This window comes from Mastomys coucha, unplaced genomic scaffold (assembly GCF_008632895.1).
Source record: "Mastomys coucha isolate ucsf_1 unplaced genomic scaffold, UCSF_Mcou_1 pScaffold21, whole genome shotgun sequence".
NCBI lineage: Eukaryota > Metazoa > Chordata > Mammalia > Rodentia > Muridae > Mastomys > Mastomys coucha.
In genome coordinates, this window is record NW_022196904.1 from 155795496 (window position 1) to 155815602 (window position 20107).

General features: G+C 44.2%; 1 protein-coding gene and 1 pseudogene across 2 annotated transcripts in view; both read right to left on the bottom strand.

Moving 5' to 3' along the window:
- Window positions 1-20107, bottom strand: part of Pip5k1b (phosphatidylinositol-4-phosphate 5-kinase type 1 beta) — a 267662-nt gene that overhangs the window by 220639 nt on the left and 26916 nt on the right. Inside the window, exon 1 of one of the 2 annotated variants that reach the window (XM_031389976.1) lies at window positions 19577-19684. The exons of the other annotated variant lie outside the window; for it this stretch is intronic. The gene's annotated coding sequence lies outside the window, so the exon portion shown is untranslated. Of the gene's footprint in view, window positions 1-19576; window positions 19685-20107 lie in introns of those variants that run through there. 2 annotated transcript variants of the gene reach the window in all.
- LOC116101434 overlaps window positions 1-20107 on the bottom strand; it is a 64745-nt pseudogene that overhangs the window by 17978 nt on the left and 26660 nt on the right.

A 20107-nucleotide genomic window follows, 5' to 3' on the forward strand; every position in this document is an offset into this window, starting at 1 on the left:
TATGTAAGTATACACAGAATATGGGAAGAGTACCACAGGTCCAAGCTCACGGGAGGCCAGCCCTAGCTGGCTGTGTGGAGCCCCATTGTTAGGCAGGGTATATTTGAAAAGTGACTGCCTATTAAAACTGATAATTACAGGTATACTTCACACATGGATTATAATTGCAATGACTAATTATAAGGTACCTTAGAAATAAGATTCCACGTTAATCACAAAATTCTTATTACCAACATTTTCTGAGTATAACAAGCCCTTGACACAAGTCTACTCGCTTCTAATACTTTAATCCTAGCAATAGTGGTTATAAGGCTCCCGAGGCTCAGGAGAGTAAGCCTAATGACTTCCCCAAAGTCATCCACTTTTCAAGTGGAGATCGAGTATCAGAGACCTGAACCAGGCCTCTTTCCTGCTAGGCATACACTTTCCCTGAGTCTGCTTGCCTGCCGGGACTGATCCCTAAACTACTGCTAGAGAGAATTCCCACGGCAGCTGGATAAACTGAAGCCACATGGGCTGCCTTTGAAAGGCATTCCCAGGAAAGATGCTTAGAAGGAAAAGAAGGCGTATGTGCACCTTTGAAAAGCAGTCATCCCAAGCAGCAGTCATAAAGAGTGCATCACTGAGCACTGGGCTCCACAACACCGAACTTATTTTCGATTATCCTTAAGAAGATCCTCAATGGCTTTACTCTCAACTCCTATACCTTTTACAGAGTTATTGAGCATATTATTATTATTGCAGGCTAGAGTTAGAAACATCTGTATTCACAGTCATGTCCCCAGGGCACAGAGGCACAATGGCCTAGTCCCCATTTGGACCAAATTCCTCTTCCTTGTAAAAATAGATGGCAGTATCTAGTCACAACACTCTGAAATCTTCACTGAAAGCTGCTAAAAGCTGCTAAATATTTCACATATTTGAATGGGGCCACTGACACAATGCCTTAGTGAATTCAACAGCTCCAGTCACTGTGGAGAAAGCTGTAATTATGAAGTAACAGACATGTCATTGACACATGGAAAGGGTTTGCTTGTTACAGTTTATCCAGGGTATTAGTTAAAGAGTTCAAGGAGTTTGCCTGACTGACAGGTGCTCCATCAAGCCAAGTTTCCACAGCTCATAGGAACAGTGATTGGAAGCTCTGAGACAGAAGGAGAAACCGAGAAGGGGGGCTATGTGATATTAAAACATGTGTTGATCTTTTTTTATAACTTTTTATCACATTTATTTATTTGGGTAAGAAACATGTGCCAGAGTGTGCACATGGCAGGACAGAGGACTTGAAGGAGTCAGATCTTTCCTTCTGCCATGTGAGTCCCTAGTCCCGAACTCAGGTCATCAGGTTTGATGGCAAGCATCTTTATCACTGGGCCATATTGCCTGCCCCACCCAACATTTGATCTTTGCAGTAGAAACGACTTTTGGAAAAAGGTTTCAAATACCTGTTGATTCTAGAACAGGTACTACACAGAATGCTGTGTCATAAACTAGTATGGCAATCATGGGTTAATAATCTTCTTATATATTTTACCAGGAACAGTTCTGGGGCCTTACCATATATTGTATCATTTGAATATGCTCACCATGATGAGACTAAGAGTGTCTGGCCCTCCCTTGACCACATGGCTACTTAAAGAAGCAGTGAGAGCCAAACCCTCTAGAGATTCTCAAAAGGGAAGGACTTTTTTTTTGTCGTCTAGGTGATACTGGCAACCCATGGAGACATTTTTGGTTGTCACAACTGGGGAGAAGTACTATTGTATCTAGCAGGTAGGACTGAGAGCTGCTAATGTCCCCCATGTAGGGGGCAGCTCCCCAGGCAAGAATTACCGAATGTTCCCAGTGCCATGGTTGAGAAAGCCTGCTGTATTGGTGACACTGTTAAAGGTAGACAGATAGTCCACTCGCACTGGCTGAAAGCCAGGTGTTAATAAGTTCTCTCCCCAAGGCTCGAAGGGAGAATCCGAACGTGGTGCCTTCCAGCTTCTCACGGCTGCAAGAAGCCTTTGCACTCCCTGGCGTATGTTCAGTCTTGACCTCTGCCCTGACATCACCACCTTATCTGCCTGTCTCCAGAGTCTCTCTGCAATGAACTGAGGGACATCTGGAAAATCCAGAATGATCTTTGTCTTTCAAAGAGCCATAGTAGACTGTCCTTTCAGTTAAGTCAACAGATGCTAGGTGGGTATAGATCCCAGGAATTAGGATGTGGGTTTCGTCAAGGGAACATGAGGGAACATGAGCTGGGCTACAACACGTAAGCTTCCTGCCTGTACAGCACAGGGCCAGGGGCTTGACAGCAGCCTAGTGCCCAGAGACCTTGGTACGTGTCGGTGAATGGTAAGGGTTGGCCACGCAGGCAGGGGCTTCAAGACCCGCCACACACAGAAGTCCTCTCTCTTTCTTCCTCGAGTGCTGGGCGACAAGGACCATGAGATGGTGCAGCTGCTGCCGAGTGGCCAGCCACAAGTCCCAGAAGAGGGCAGCCAGCCCGGGCAGCAGAGAGAGAAGAAGCAGAGCCCAGGTGACCATGGCAAGATGGAGACTTTGTCTACTAGGGCCACTCCAAGTACCCAGCTGCATACAGGTGGACTGGCTGTGGCCTGAGTGGCCACCTGGAAAGCCCTCTGAGACCAACCCCAGCAGGCACCCAAGATCCACTTGGAGCCCTGGCCTCCCTACTCTTGTCTCTGGGCTGGCTGCTTGGGGGACCAAGAACTTGCATGCCTTTTGTGGCTTTCAAAGAACAAGTGCCAGCTGCTAAGGGGCTTGAGTCAGAGACTCTAGAAGACTCAACGTTCAAGATGTATGTGGAGTTACATGAGAGGGAATTCTTATTACAGGGGTCATCCTAACCCCAGGTGGAGCCCAGCCAATGGCAGACAGTCCTGGCAACCTGAGGCAGTGGACAGTGGAGGAGGCCGTGATTCAAACATTAAAGGTGTCTTTCTATAGGTATTATTATTTTCATTTGTGCTTGAGGCAACTATAAGCCACCCCCAAAAGCTGGAGAAATTTCTTTAACCAGCCACTCCAAACCTCAGCCCTGAGACTATCGCAGGGCACCAATTGCAGGGCACCAACGGGTCCACATGTGCTCCAAGAACTCTCTGGAAGACTCACGTGTTGACAGACTCCCAGGACGCAAGAGCCTCAAGAATAATTTTGTTAATTCTCTTAACATTCTTTATTGGGCATTTTTTGTTTCCCAGGATGTGTGTATTATGCAAAGAATGACCTGTAAGCCTTGCATGGTGCTGCCTACCTCCTTCCCGAGTTTTAAATATGCAACAAATTACAGCCTTAACTGCCCATGTTCCTTTAGTGCTGGTACTTTATGATCAACTTAAAAATCTCACTCTTGCTGTGAGAGGAGGTTATTGCCCACGGAGGGACTGATATACTGGGTCTATGTGTGGGTGAGTGCTGGAGTTTTCATCACCCCCCCCAAAATGTTTTGATGCTAAAAATACTGGTTATTCAGCCAGAAAAGGGAATAAAGTTCTGATACATATTACAAAGGGCACAAAGCCTGAAAACACGCTGAGAGAAAGAAGCCAGACACAGAAGGATCCGTTAGATGTCTCCATATTCCACATGGTTCCATATCCAGTGGAAGACAGCCATAGAGACAGAAGGGCAGCTAAACAGCTTCCTAAGGCTCACGGGGTCAGAACTGGGGTATCCTGGGCTATGTTCTGGAGTGTCTTTGAGCTAGACAGAGGTCAACTTGCCTCCAGTTTTCATCATAAAACAGTAGATTTTACGTTCTGTGAATATCACTTTGATAAAATAAATAAATGAACTGCAGCTCAGACCATCAATTTCTTTGCCATGTGACATTTGAAACATATTTTCTTTCAAACAGTGAAGGGATTCCTACTTGAGACATTGCAACTTCTTATTTTAAATAGCTGGGTCAGAAGTTTTCGTCTCTTTAGATTTTGGTAGGTCTCAGAGATGTTTAAACCACACAGCGTTACAGTGGTCTTTTCTTTTTGTTGTTTTGTAACTGAAGTACTTGCTGTTTTTCAAAAAAATTATATTATAATTTATACAAAAACAACAGTAAGGATCATATTTTTGCCTCACTCTCTCCTCAAATTAGTTTCGTAACTTGCATTTTCTTACAGCAGGGCCCTGTTAGATAATAGAATGAAAGTGCTGTGCTAACTCTGAAGCACATTTCAAATGCAAGGCATTATGTAGATAAATAAAGATGCTCATTGCCGAGATAACATACAGTACACACTGCTGTGGAGGTAGTTGGCCATAGTAAGCTCAAGGCATTGGTGGTCCATTATTTCACAGTCAATAGACAAGCGACTAAGCACTGTGCCTGAACAGCTGCCCTGGAGGGGTAATATCCAGATAGGACCCAGCCAAGAACAGAGCAGGGAGATAAGCTGCCTGCCTCCTCCTGAGGGAGTTCATCCAGGCTGTGGCCTTGAGGAATGTGGGCTGTCCCAGTGGCTTTATGAGGAGTAAAACTCACTAAAAGAAGGCTGGAGACTTCACTTACGGGAGGAGCTTATGGCCTGGGAAGAGCAAGATCAGGCAGGTGCAGGTTCATCCTTGAGTTGAGCGCAGCTAGAGAGGATTCTAGAATCTTTAGGCTCTACAAGGCTCTTCAGGGACACTCTAGCTGCTGTGTCTAGAGAGCTCTCGCCTCCAGTTTGTTTGATGTTGCTACTTCCTCCCTTCAGCCTCACTGTAGAATTCCACCTCAGTCTCTAGTAAGTTCTGGTTTGGGTTCCATTACCATGCCTCTGCCACATTGTACTGAGGGCACAATAGTCCAGGTTCCCGGCCAGAAGCTGCCTTCATGATGCAGAGTAAGGGAGCTCAATTCAGCCCAGGAAGCAGCGTATGTTCTCACGGCAGAGCCCAATCATCGTTGGGTCTCTCCTTCTCCAGATCTCTTCCTGCTTGCTGCCAGCCCACATACTCGGGGAATTCATGGGTCCTAGATGCCTAGGTTCTCAAAGAAGGTGGTGTTCTTGAATTCCAAATGGCTCTTGCCTTACTCCGCAATCCTTTGAACCTCCTCAGCAGACTTCAGTATCTCACAGGGAAAGAATGCACCTTCCAGACTAAACACTAAGATCACGATAGTGTCTGGGTTCGTCTGATAATGTGGTCTATCCTCAGCCACACCAGGCAGATCTGTGAACAGCTAAAGCTACTGATTTCTTGTCCATGTCACTGATTCTCACTCCTACAGCCTCCTCCTGCTCCAGGGAGACAAAGGTAGTTCAAGGGATTGTTGCCGAAAGAGCCTACCACCAAGCTTCTCCCTGAACATCCAGGATGGGGCTCTGACAGTCTTCGTCTTCCAAGTTTATGAGTCTCCTTCTCCTCAGATACCACCTTAACATGACAGATTACTGCCGCTGTATTCTGGGGCTGCCTGAGAAGCCCAAAGTCTGTGTCTATACTCAGCAGGAAACCCAGGAAGTATCCATCACAGGCCGGAGGCCTCGTCTACCATTTATTCCCCATTTTGTCTTAGTTCATGCAAAGCAAATCTTTAAGTCCACAGGGTTATAAAGGATGACACAGAACCAGTCTTCCACAGAGTGGCACTTTGGTGAAGCAATGGTGCAAAAAAGCAATGGTTTCCATCCCTCGGCAAATCAACACATACTGGGGACATAGCTTGCCTGGTTGATACATTAAGCAGATTTCTTCTCACATAGCCATACAACTTCTATGGGATCTTATCTGAAATGGAGGTAATTTACAAAGGCCTGTTGGCATTTGAGCTACTCAAATAAGACAAAGCATCTACAAGGCCAGGGTATGTTCCCAACTGTGAAATCTCTAGGCTTAGCAGAGAAATTGAGGCAAGAGACCGTCCTGAAGGATCTCTCAAATGACGAGCAAATGAGCTCAGGTCTCAAGCAACATTTAGGTAAATACTGTAATATAATATATTAAAAAGACAGGTCTGTCTTCTCTTCACAGATCGCTTGCGGTATATCTAAGCCTTGCAACTCTACAGGACGGTGTGATTTGGGGAGAGTTTCCTTGGCTTTGCATTGGCCACTGGGACCATGCCTACTGCCCCTCACCACGGCTGAGAAACCAAACAGTAGTGCATTACTGTATTTGATTTGGATCAGAGGGGACCCATATTTTGGATATCTTCAAGGAAACGATACTACTTTACAATGATCTTTTAAAAAGACTGGCCTTTCACCTGCAGGGAAGGACTTTGAAAGATAATGCAGATAAGAGGAAAGCTCACTGGGATGGGTTTGGGAGGCACCAGGCACCAGAGAAGAAAGGCCACAGGGTTGGGAGCTGGATGGGCTTTATCTTGTCTCTGCTGGCTTCAGGGCCCTCATCTGCAGAGAAGAGATAATAAGGGATACTTCAAAGAACCACTGGGAGGCAGAAGACAAGTGCCTGAATGAAGGCTCTTAAGACAGAGGGTATGGAAAACACAGTAAAGCCCAAACAGCAGAGACTTTTATCACTGCCATATATATGCCTACCTTATATACACCTGTCTACACACTCAGTGACTTTAGGTACAGATAGGCCCAGACCTCTCAGGAGACCGGAGACAAATGCTCAGTTGTTTGGGACACAGAACTCATTGTCCCATATAAATAATGTTTCAAATCATAGAATTCCAGAATTATCTAGTTATTTAGTGCACGGTCTCATTAAAGCACCCTCCACCGTGATATCAGAGAGTTGGCTCAGGAAGGCACAGAGTGATCAGGATCCTCCCCATGGATCATTCTCTAGAATGGTATATGTAACTATTTGTATTCAGTGCTGTGCTCAGGGGCCAATGATGTCTTGGAAAGAGCCTGCCATGTCTCCCAAATGAAAGGCCTGGAAGGAACCGAAGCAATGACTGGGAGACTGGTTCTGCATGAAGCTCCTAAAGCAGGGTTCAGATGACAGAGAACATGCGCAGCTAAGTAAGACAAGTCATTTTCTATGGCCAGGAGAGCTGGTCTGCAGAGCATGCGCAGTGCTTGCCTAGCATGGGCAAGGCCCCGGGTTGAATCCCTAGCATTGCAAAAATAAACCAAAAGAGAGGCTGAAGCAGGAGAAGTGTGAGTTCAAGACCAGTCGGGGCTACATAGAATTCCTGGCCTGTCTGGACTATAGAGTGAGCCCTTAAAAGAAAACAAAGAAACAAACAAACAACAAAAATAAAACATCATGTAAGCACAGGCTGGTGAGATGGCTCCGTGGGTAAAGATGCTCGCCACCATGCCTGATGACCTCAGCGCAATCAATCCCCAAAGCCCACGAGGTGGTAGGAGAAACCTGTAACTTTTAAAAACCACAACATTAAGAAGTGTTCATATTTGATTCATATATGATTCAAGTTTAAATTTGTTTTTATTTATTCATACACATATCTGCTTATGAAAAGACTATAAAACAAACTGCAAAACATGAGCAATCATTTTATCTGTGTTATGGCGTGAAAGAGCTCCTTAAGTGCCATTCACAAATACTAAGGAGTAGCAGGGTGCACACCTTTAATTCCAGCACTTAAGAGTTACAGGCAGGTGGATCTCTGAGTTTGAGACCAGCTTGATCTACAAGGGAGTTTCTCTGTAGATTCCAACCAGGGCTACACAGAAAAACCCTGTCTCAAAAAACAATTAATTAAAAACAAAAAACTACAGAACTATTAAAGATTTTGAAGCCAGTATTTACTCAGAAATCCTCTGATCTCCTACTTCCACTAACCCCTCCCACTTTATAAGGAAAACATCTCCGGCCCATCAAGTCCTATCTGAGCCTGAAATCTTAAGGCTCAGAGATAACTAGCCACAGGACAGCTTAAGCTGAGATCATGTGACATTTATAGTCTGAGCTGCTCCCAGCTAATGAGCGTCATGAGGAAATCTCCTTAAAGAAGGAGGCCTCATTGTGCACACCTACACTTCTCACTAGATAAATATTTGCCCTGAGTCATATCACAGTTTATGACATGCAAACAGCTTGGTTGCACAGAGAGCCCTGATGATCTCATCAGAGCTGCTGACCTGGAACCCCAGTTCCAAGCTTTCTTTTCTCTTGCACCTGTTTCCAGAGACCTTCCAGATAAGCATACATCAAAAAAAATACCTTGCTCCTTATGCTGTGCACATCTGTGACTGCAGAGAGGCAGTGGATCACTTCTGTCCTTAGCTGCTCCCGCCACAGGCACCTAACTTCCGGCCCATTATGCCATACTACACGGGAGCCATTTAACATTTAACCAACCCCTAATGTCTAATATATCAGTCAGACCAAAAACTCTCCAAAGCCTTCTACGTGTTGAAGGCTTTAAAGGTTTAGCCTCAGGAACAACACCCCAACCAAAAACAAAAGCCCATCCAATCACCTTTGCTTCTTCAGAGAGAAAATTCAGATACCTGATGTGTATGTATATGACAGGTCTTTGGCCACACGGAAGTGGCTTCCTGTCTTTCCGTCACGTGTCTTTGTTGGTTGAGGTTGGGTAACTAACTGTTCTAGGCATGACCAGCAAGGACAGAGAGGCAAAGAGCTATCTGCAGGTGGTGACAAGAGAAAAAAGCTTGTTTTAGATAAGCAGAAGAGTCCACGGCTATGATGGAGAGTTTACTGCCTGTCCAAGGTACTAATGAGAAACCTACATAGGACTCCAAGACATCCCTGTGCTGTTGGGTCACTCTCTGTGAGTGAGACGCAATGAACTCATACCAAGAAGATGGCAGTAGCTCCACAATGCACAAGAACTCAGGGCCATGCACGGGCACAGCAGCAGGGAGCCCAGGATGAGCCTTGGAAGGACATCAGTGCTAGTGTTGGGAAGAATTCATGGAAAAAGCCAAATGAGAGATGTAGATGAGGGAGAACTAGAAATATTGCCAATTACTCCTGCATTGACAGAATGTGTCAGGAAGCCAAAGTGCATGTTTGGGTATGTAAATAAGTCATCAATACTTTATGATTTTTTTATTAATCATTCTACTTGTTTACATCTCAAATGACATCCCACTTCCCAGTTACCCCTCCACAAACCCTCCTTCCCACATCCACTCTCTCCTCCCTCCCTTTTGCCTCTATGAGGGTGCTCTCTCCCACCTACCCACCCTCTCCTACTCCACTGCTCCAGCATCCCCCTAGGATAGGAAGTGTTAAAGTAGTCTTTAAAGTTTAACTTGCCGATCAAAACAAAGGTAGCCTCAATAAATGAAGAACCATATCAAAGCCCCTCTCAGTCCAAATGCCCCACTATGAGATGTTTGTCTTCTTAGATGTTTTTCATTCTATATTTATGACTGTTTTACCTGAATATATGACTATATACTATGTTTGTGCCTGATGCACAAGGGGGTCAGAAGAGGGCATCAGATCCTCTGGAACTGGAGTTACATATGGTTTTGAACCATTGATGAGGTGGGAGCTGGCAAACTAACTGCAATAGAAGCAAGTGCTCTTGAACACTGAGCCATCACTCCAGTCCCAATCACATAATAAACAAGATGAACTAGACAAACAAACAAGCAAACAAAACCCCAACCAAACGAAAAACTCCTTCCAAAAACAAAGCCTAGATTGTGTGAAGATGTATAAGCAATATGCTATGTGTGTAAAAATACACACTTGATTATGTTTAGTGAGCAATCATAGGAGAAAATTAGACTAGGCAAGAGTAAATTGAGGCTCAAGGACTGTTGACTCCTGTCGAGAGGATGGAATGAAAATACTAAGTGGGAAGATTCACAAACAACACTGTGAATGCTGCTTACAGGAAAAGCACACGCTTGTCTCCCTTGTGTCCTAGCATGGCTCGGTTCCTTGAACCTGTTTATCTTATCAGCCTGTCCTCTCCCAGTGCATGGTACACTCTGACTTAGGGAGGAGGAAACATTCTTTAATGATGTTTTCAACAATAATTTGAGACAGCATGAGAATCTGAGTGTGCCCATTGTTAAGACACTTTAGGGCAACTCTTTGAGAAGCCCTCTTCACAGACCTCTCTTTCCATCTTAATACCACCCTTAAAACTACACTAAACACTTTTCTCAATTTACTCGAATACCTGCTTGGAACAAAGGAAAGGAAACAATAGAAATTCAAATCAAGGGCTTTCATTGGTTATAAGTAAATCAAGCTGGTAGTACTGGATGGGGTGATGAAGAAGAACCAGAGGGCTGGGAGTAGACGAGATGGTGAAGTGCAGGTAGATGAGTGAGACCCCACAGGCCTGTCCTGCCTGGGGCAGAGAGACCCATCCAGAAATCTCAAAGGGGCAGGCCCTTTGCTCTGAACAAGAAGTTGTCCTCAGAGCAAAGAGACTTAACTTTTTAATCACTCGCCTTAGATGCTTAATGAGCCTTATAGGGAAGAGTCCAAAACAAGATGAAAAATAAGGATAGTTTGTTTAAGATTCCAAAGAAATAATTTACAAGAATCTATTTAGCTTAGAAATTTCCCCAAAGTGACAGAAGAACAGAAGAATGAACTTGGGCAGTTGTACAGGATGCAAGCACGATGCAGAGTGAGAATGGAACTGAGAAATTCCCTGCATCCCACCCCTTGTCACATCTAACTTTTAGATAAAAACCCCCAGACTTCAGACTCAAGAGGCCAAAGGCATGCCCAAGACAATGGCAGTGCCAGAGAGAGGCTCCATCCTTCCCCCTCACAGCCCACTGGTCTTCCATCATGATGTCACATCAATCAGATGCTGGTGGCTCAGCCTTCTCCCACCAGGACAGAAAGTAACCTTAAAACGTTTATTTTTTGCCATACACATGCTATTGCATCAAGAAAACCAAAAAATGGAGGAAAGTCAACTGAAATTCCTATTTAAATACAACCTAACTTAAAAGTATTCTTATTATTCCCCATAAATTGATTTGGTTTGGAGCTATTTTTATAGTTGATAGATAGGAACATCATATTTCATATTACACATTTATTCTACAAGTTTAGCTAGCTCATTAAACTCTTATGGTGTGTGTGGTGGTGGTGGTGGTGGTACTGGTGTGTGTATTGTATGAGGTATGTAGGATGTGTGAGTGTCTGTGAGTGTGTGTGTGTGTGGTGTGTGAATATGTGTGTGTATATGTGTGTATATGTAGGGGTTTGTGTATGCATGGAGTGTGTGTGTGTGTGTGTGTGTGATGGTGATGTGTGGTGTGGAGTTTGGGGTATGTGGGTGTATGTGATATGGGTGTATGGTATAAGTGTGTATTGTAGGGTTTGGGATGTGGTGTGGTGTGTGTATGTGTGTGTGTGTGTGTGTGTGTGTGTGTGTGTGTGTGTGTCTTAGATTCTTATCTGAGTCCTAAGGATGTTTTTTAAGTTAGGGGCACAGAAAGACCTGTTTTTAAGTTAGGGGCACAGAAAGACCTGTTTCTGGAGTTTCTTCAAAGGCCAACCTGTACTTGGTCATGTCCTGTACTGTAGATTCATCTAATTATTTTGTTATCTATCAGCACTTCTCTCTCTCTCTCTTTCTCTCTCTCTCTCTCTCTCTCTCTCTCTCTCTCTCTCTCAATGTGCTTAAGAAGACCTGTGGGAAATTTGTGCCAAATGTTTCTATGACTTTCTCTTTTAATTGAGAAACACCTGTCAAAATAGGATGTGATGAACTTGTCATACAAATTAGCAAATTCCTGCCGGTATCGAAGGATATGGCAGTCTACTCTATGGACTTAGAAATCACGGTAACTCAGAATTTTTGCCAGGAAGCATCTCAGCCATCACTCGTTTTAACAACTGTTCTCTCCCTTCCCCTCTCTCGCTCCCCTCACCTTGAGCTCTCTCTGTGTAGGGTGTATGCATGCTTGCCATAGTGTGGGAGCAGAAATTACAAGACAGCTTGGGAGCTGGTTCTCCTCTTCCACCATGTAGGTCAGTGTTGGGGCTCAAATTTGGGCTGTCATCTTTTTTCAGAACTATGCCGAACATCTTTGGTCTTCTGGCAGCTCCCTTGCTCTCGAAGATCTATTCGGTGTTCAATGGCAGTCACTGATATCTGCTAACTGACGCTTTTAGCACCCTGCAATCTGATTGTGTGTGCTCCAGAGATAGCCACTTGTTCAGATTACTGGAATGATCTTTTCCTGTCCACTGAATCCCTTTTAATAATGTCTTCTCCATTGCAAAGGCCATTTCTTGGATGAGACGTAAAGGCAAAGTTTTTAATTTTGTATAGATCATTTATCAATACCAGCCTTACTGACATAAGCCATGTTCTACTCCGATGTTCTGGTCCTAGACACAACTAACGAGCAAAACAAAGCACCTGCCCACAAAAATGTAAGTGATACCATACAATCATGAATCTGTACACACACACACATTGCAAAACATGCAAGTAAGCCAACAAGGAAATGTTTTTGCAAGACCCTATGGAAACACTTTTGAGTGTGAAAAAAGAGTCTGGCTAGGAAAGGTCATAGTCACATATGCACTGATAATACAGCTGTATATTTAGAGAGCAAATAGATAAGATGCTCATGGCCTTTGCCCTAGGAACCCTACACCTGCACATTTATCTTAATGGACGAATTCAGAATGAGACAGTCAAAGTACGCAAACATTGGAGGTATACCACTGTCAGGCCAGCTCCAGATGCGTGGCCCAGGTGCAGAGCAACAAAGTCCAAAACAGGACCTGTGCTAGGCTGAACAATAGCCTCTCGAAGATATGCAAATCAGAATCCCAGCTTGCTTCTGGGAATGGTACAGTCTAAGGGAAGTAAGTGGTACTCCACAGATGTGATTAAATTAAAGCTCTGCGCTGTGGAGGAAGGGCCACTGCCATCACAGGGTCTGTGGAAAGGGGAGCAAGGAGAGCAAGGTACAGAAAAAGGCACGGATCATGGCAGTGGTGAAGGACAGGGGAGAGAGATGGGAACAGACAGAGGAAGTAGCTGTGAGCCAGGGGATGATGGCAGCCCTGAGAAGCTAGAAGAGTTGGGGAAATATGCTCCTGGCAGGGGTGGGCCCCAGTAGGAGCATTTTCCAGCCAATACCTCAATTTTAGGACTTCTGACCTCGAGAGCTAGAAGGTAATGAACCTGTGTCATTTAACGACACTAAATTCATATTGTTTATGGCAATAAGGAGAAACACACAAACTATTATACAGCTACTTAAACACTATAGAGCCACCGAAGGACAGTATTAAGATATACAAGAGGCAGGTGGTGTGCATACAATTATGGATATATGAGAAATAAATTGGGTTAAATTCAAACCACATTAGCACATACTAATAGATAAAAAGATCTCTGAAGTAGTGTCCCCAATTCTATTCTTCAGTCCCTACTACCCACAGTGGCCAGAGAAGTCCTTTCAAGTATGAAACCAATGACCTTGTTTCTCTTGCTCAGAAGTCTTGATCCCTCTTTTGTACCTGAAACAAAAGCCCAAGTTGCAACACTTTCGTAGGTACCATATCCAAAATATCTCTTAGTTCTGGGGATAGCCACTCACACATTCTGTGAGCAATGTCCCCTGCCCAGGCATGAGTGTTAGCCCTCACTCAGTCTGTATCTCTGCCATGTAAAGCCCACTCCAGCCTCACTTGTTATTCATGACCAGCACTGAGCACTCTACTGCCATAGTACTCTACTGCACTTTGCCAGACCTTACCAGGTCACTCCATTGCTTCCACCTGCTAAAGGTCTCCTTATCAGTGGGGATTTCTTGCACTACCTTATGTAAACAACAATCCCATTGCCCCACTCCAAAATGCCTCATGTATCTTATCTACAGCACGAATTGTTCACCCAACATATTTAAAAACTACCTATTTGAGACCCATCTTCCTAAATTAGATGTATACTCCACAGGGACACAGAATTCAGGAGGTCTGTTCACTGAGATGCTCTTAGGGCTTAAATGAGTATTAAATTGAGATCTGTTCAGTGAATGGACTAAGATTAGAACTGACTTCTGAGAAATAAAAGCAGCTTCCATTTCAATATAGCTGGGGTGTGGATGAGCCATAAAACTCCACATTGATGAGCCTTGTAAGGCTTTTCATGGACCAGGCGTCAGTGAAACTTCGGATGGTGATAATTTTGGAAGTCTCACTCTGACTATACAGCTTCTCCATTTTCTGTGCATGACTTTTTAAAATCTCAATTAATCACAGGCGGCTCTCCCTCTCCCTTGCTCATGAAGTCTCATCACACTTATGCAATCAAGAGTCTCAGACATTCTCATTTCCCCTTCGTCCCAGATCCTTGAAACACTCTAAGGTCTGCTTCATTCCCACTGATGCTTTTCAAACCCACAACACATCTCACGACCAGGGTTTCTTGGTCATTCTTATAAATTCCAAAGGGTCAGAGATGAGACAGGAGCACCCAATATGCTGGAGGATACAGAAACGGATGAGCCCCTAACACTGAGGGAATGCTAAGGGACACAGGAAGGACTGAAAGAGGAAGAAAGGAAGATCTGAGGCTGGGGTGAGTTGAGCTACAAAATAAAGTGATCTTTGATTGCAACTCAAAGTGAAAAACAAAGCAAAATATGCATAAATAAGTTACTAAGGACCCATGTAATTGAATGAAACGAAGAATGCAGACAAATCTTCCATGCAGAAGAATTCCACAACATTTTGAGCCCACCCTAATGAAAAGGTGTATCACCTGCCAGCCTCTTTCTGTAGGCTGGACACAGTGGCATCCTGCTAGCCATTCCAGAATAAAAACAGAAGGAAGTATAAAGGAAATTCCACAGTTAGGACACCTGGCGAGCAGCCAGCTAGTCTAGAGCAGTATCAGTAGTGATAACCCTTGGGACTGAACTAATCCTAGTAAGGATGCCATTTGACCTTCCCAGGATGCACTATTCTAGTCTAATGATAAAATAATCAGACAAATCTCCATTGAAGGACTTTATATAAAACCACTTGACAGTAATTCTTGAAATTGTCAAGGTCAGGAAAAGCAGGGAAAATCCAAAAGACAACCAAGGGGAACCCAAGGGGTCATGTGATAGGATCCCAGAAGAAAGAGACATTGGGAAAAATGGAAAACCTGAGTCAATTGTAGACTGAAGTTAAAAATCGTTATCTTCTCTGGACTTAGGACAAACATACGATACCAATGTAGAACAATGATAGAGGACCCTGGAGGTAAGATACCAAGAATTCTCTCTATTGCTATGTATGATAGTATTCTTCTGTATTGTGGATCTGTAGTGTCCTCAAAGACCTGTGTGTTAGGGCTTGGTCACCCACCTATGGGACTATCAAGAAGTAATGCAATCTTTAGAAGCTGGGGCCAAGAGGATGGAAATTACATCATTGGGGTTGTACTACTGAAGGACACTGGTGCCTTGGCCCTTTTCCCTTATCTCATTGGCTTCTTGGATGCTATAAAGGAAACACCTTTCTTCACCACACCCAGCTTCCACGATGAGCCATCTCCCCACAGGCCACCTGACTGAGGGCTGACACTTCCAAAACTGAGTCAAATGATTCTTAAAGCTGATTTTCCTCAATTGTTTTGTCAGGACAACAGAAGCTAACACATCCTCGAAATCTAAAAGTGCTCTAAAGTTTGCTTTAAAAAAATAAAATCCCAAGAACTCAACCTCCAGCTTCAAAGGCTTCCCAGGTTTCAACTCATAAGGTCATTTTTCCTTAGCAGTCAACGTAAGATCTAGCCAAACAAGCTTTTCTGTAATATTCAAAGTGACCCAAAAGAGGTCACACATATGGGGGGGTGGCCCTATTATTCATGCCGCAGAGGCAGATACAGTCACTTCCTATTGCCTTTTCCAGTTTTTCAGTTTGTAGCAAGGAGGTACCAGCCACCATCTGTCTGGTTGGCAGACGATTCCCACAACCATCTAGCAGATGGGCTGCCCACTCCTTTCACCTCACCCAATGCTCTGCAGAGTGGCCTCCCGTCACACTCTGGTTTTACAGACAGGCATGTCTTCCTTCTTTATCAGTCCTGATTCTCTTCTGTAGATGTGTTTATTCCTGTGAGCCTCGGGACCACAGGAACAAGTATCTGTTACTACTGTCAGTCAATGAAGACTGCCAATATGGGGGGAGTGGGGGGAGGAGGAAGAGCATCAAAGCACACAGTCTATCTTTGAAGGCTACTAGGGTTCGATTCCAGCCCAGTAATTAACTAAACGAATGCACCACGGCTACCTTTGAGTCTATGTTCTTGTCCTTCCTTCTCATCCAGGTCTTCCTTTGTCTACAGTGTCTTCTACATTTTACCAGTTCTGGGTGGCTCTCACCAACAAGTGGCCTTTACCGTGCATGACTTTGTCCTCTAGTGACACCAGCTGAGACTCATCTTCTTTTTCACCTCAGGGGAAACTGCTAGATCTCAGAAACAGATCTTCCCAATCACACTGTGAGCTCCTTAGTAGAAGTGACCTCATCAGCTTCCCATGTGCACTTTGGGCTTTGATCGATTGAGTAGTCCAATAAACATTAGCAAATATTTGAAAGTTTATTGCACAGAAACTAAAGGAAGACGAACATAACCATCCCGTTTTGCAGCTGAAGGCCTTAAGGAACTGACTTAAGCAGGTGACTGACTTTCCTGTGGTCATATGGGAGCTGTGGAGCCAGAATGGGAAGCCAAATTTCAAACTCATCACCAGCGCTATGCCCCTCACAGCCTCTTAACAAATACTGGTGCTGGAGCTGGGGTTTCTACGGCTGCAACGAAACACCATGACCAAGAGCAACTTGGGGAGGAAAGGCTTTATCTGCCTTACACTTCCATCACTGAAGGAAGTCGGGACAGCTACTCAAACAGGGCAGGAACCTGGAGGTAGGAGCTGAAGCAGAGGTCCTGAAGGAGTGCTGCTTAAGGCTTGCTTTCCCTGGCTTGCTCAGCCTGCATTCTGATAGAACCCAGGTCCACCAGCCCAGGGATAGTCCCATTCATAATGGGCTGGGCCCTCCTCCATCAATCACTAATGAAGAAAATGCCCTATAGACTTGCCTGCAGCCACATCATATGGAGGTATTTTCTCCATTAAGGTTCCCTCCTTTCAGATGGCTCTAGCATGTCTCAAGTTGACATAAGTAGCCAACACTAGTCAAAAATTATCCCTGACAATTTTGGCTTTTGAATACAATAGGAAAATGAAAGAAAACTTTGTTATTAATTAAATTTATTTTTGATAAATAAAGTTTATTCTTTGACAATCTTATACGCATGTAACAGACTGATCACTCTTTCTGTCCACAGTCTATATTATCTCCTTTCTCTATCCTTACCCATCCTATTCTCTGATTTATGACTTTTGGGTGGTGCTGTGATGCACTTAGTTAAACCAGGACCCTCTTGGGGGACCACTGGATTGGAACTGTGCACTGGAGCCTAGGGATTAGTTGTGTATTACTAGTAGATACACAACACAAGGCAATGACTCTCCCCTGCCCCAACTAATGAGTCTGTAGTTCCACAGTGAGGAGTAGGCCCCTTGAGCTCTCTCCTCCATCCATGCTTATAGGGGTCATTCTTGTGTAGGCCTAGGGCAGGCATCGACAGTTGCTTTAAGTTAATGGAGAAAACTTTTATCCAGTTGTTCCACCCCAAACCCAACAGACCTAAAACACACGTATATGGATTTAACAGGGCAGAAGGAAGGCGACACTTTAAAATATTCTTCAGGAGCATTGGGCTTAGCTATCATTGTTCTCACTAACCACAAATCAAACAGTTAGATGAATTAGTGTACATAAAATGCATGTTGAAATACAAAATAACAAAAATGAAAGAACATAGAAAAAGCAGTACAAAGAGGGACATTCAGAGTAGTAGGTGCCTACCTCAAAAAATAAATGAAAGAAAGAAAGAAAGAAAGAGAGAAAGAAAGGAAGAGAGAATGGTTGACTTGAGCATAAACTTCAGTGGCAGTGCTTGCCTAGAATGTGCCAGGGCCTTGCAAGATTGCTGTGCAATCTTCAGCACTATAGTAAATAAATAATGCTAATATATAAGTATGTAAATGGCATGTATCAAATTAGCAACCTAGCAAAGCACTTCAAGGAACTAGTACAGCAAAGGGAAGAAATAACAAAGATCAGAGCAGACATACATTGACATGAGGAAAACAACTCAGAAGACTGATAAAAACAGCTGTTTCAAAAAGATAAATAAGCAGACAAGTTTAGATGTATTGATCACGGGTGGGCCCTGGGGAAAACCCAGGCAGAAGACAAGAAAAAAAAATATAGAAAAATGAAATATTCAAGGCTGTGAAGCTTCAAGCGCAGTGGCAGGTGAGCTCTCAGGCTTTTGGAATAGCTAGGGACAAGGCAGATGCTGGAGGAGTACTCTGCATGAGCATTGTGGCCCTGCCTTCGGTGCCTGTGTAGTGACAAGCCAGTGCGGAGACTACCCTGCAGCAGCAGCACGTGACACACAAGCACCCCAACAATGTGCGGTAAGGTCCCTTCAGCAATCAGCTTCTCACTTCCCACAGGCAACTCTGTGGTCTGCTTCTTAGGGTTTCTAAAAATAAGTTACCACCAATTCAATTACACAACTACACGGGCATTTGCAATTCCATCGTGGCGGCCCTTGCCTCAATGCAATACACTTCTCTTTTTATCATGGAGGAAGAGGGACCAAATTTCCTTGCAGGTGCAAAGTGCCAAAGCTCACTTTTCTGTGTTACCACCAGGAGACTCAGGACAGTGCGCTTTACCAGACACGCCTACCCACTGTGCCAGTCATCAGAATTCCAATCTACTCAGCTTCGCCTAAGGGACAGACAGACCTTTCTGATCCTCTACTCTTGCCAACGCTCTCACGCCAGATGCTACTTAGAGATCTTGGCCCAGAGCATCCGCTGGTCTTCCTATAGGTTTGGACATAGCAGTTCTTTGCTTTTGTTTTCAAGGCTCAGTAGCCTCTGGTTTAACTGCCAGACTTGAGTACAGCAGCTCTTCCTCTGGTCTCCTTTTCATAAACTGTAGGTGGCCACATCCTGTATCTTGAGAGAGGTGGGTGAGAGCTTTAAAACGAGTCATGGCTAATCCTCCGATGCCGAGAGAGGATGAACTAGAAACGGTAAGAGAGCGAACCCCCTCTGAATGCCAGCTATGTCAAGGATTACATGAGCAGAGACGCTCCTTTACCTTCAAAAATGTATCAGACTCACTATAAGCTGAGACTGGAAATGTATTTAGTGTATCTAATGTACCAGCACATCACAGTGTAGTCTCCATGCTGTAAACGCACTAAGACTATCTACATTACTCTACAGCTGGGCAGTCACCTAACACAGCCCACTACAATAAAGTGTAGAGGAGCTCGTAGAACGCAATGAGTACACACTGATACGGAGCAAAGTCATCACCTGAAATGGTTCCATGTCATTTTGAATGACACTGTTAAACAAAGGAATTTGCCCAATTCAGTTGACAAGACTTGGATTGAAGAGAATTCCATTTGTCAACCTCTTGCTCACTGAAAGTTAAACGAGCCCCTTCCTTACTCAACAAGTTTATAATCCAGCAGAGAAAGATAAGATACACTTACAAATAACTGAAAAGGTGTTCTGCGAGGTTCTAAGTCCCATAAGACAAGTGGAAATAAAATGCTCACCTCTCCCATTTCACTGCTCACTCTAGCATCCTGGGAAGGACTCCTCGACTGGTCCCTGCCTTGGGACTAGCACCCTGGGGCTCAGGAAGGGTGTTGGTAGCAGAGGACCACAATCCATTCGAGATGGACAGCAGGAAGAGGCTATAGGTTATCTCTATGCCTCCTATTCCCTGGCACGGCCATATCATTAAAGGACTGCGGCTCGCCTGCTAGAATGTATTTCCTGGAACTCAGAGAAAGGGAGCTGAACTTCAAAAGGAAAGGGCTCAATTCGAGTACTTTATCACTTTTAAATGTGTGACTCGGTAACTTCCACGCGTGTTGCTCTGTGTACTAGCCAGTCTTCCCATCTGAATAGAAAAACCAACACACCCACAAAGGCTTAACCTTGAATCTTTTTTTTCCTTTTTCTTTTCCTTTTTAAAATTTTTAAATGTATTTTTATTATATGTAAGTAAACTGCAGCTGTCTTCAGACACACCAGAAGAGAGCATCAAATCTCATTACAGATGGTTGTGAGCCACCATGTGG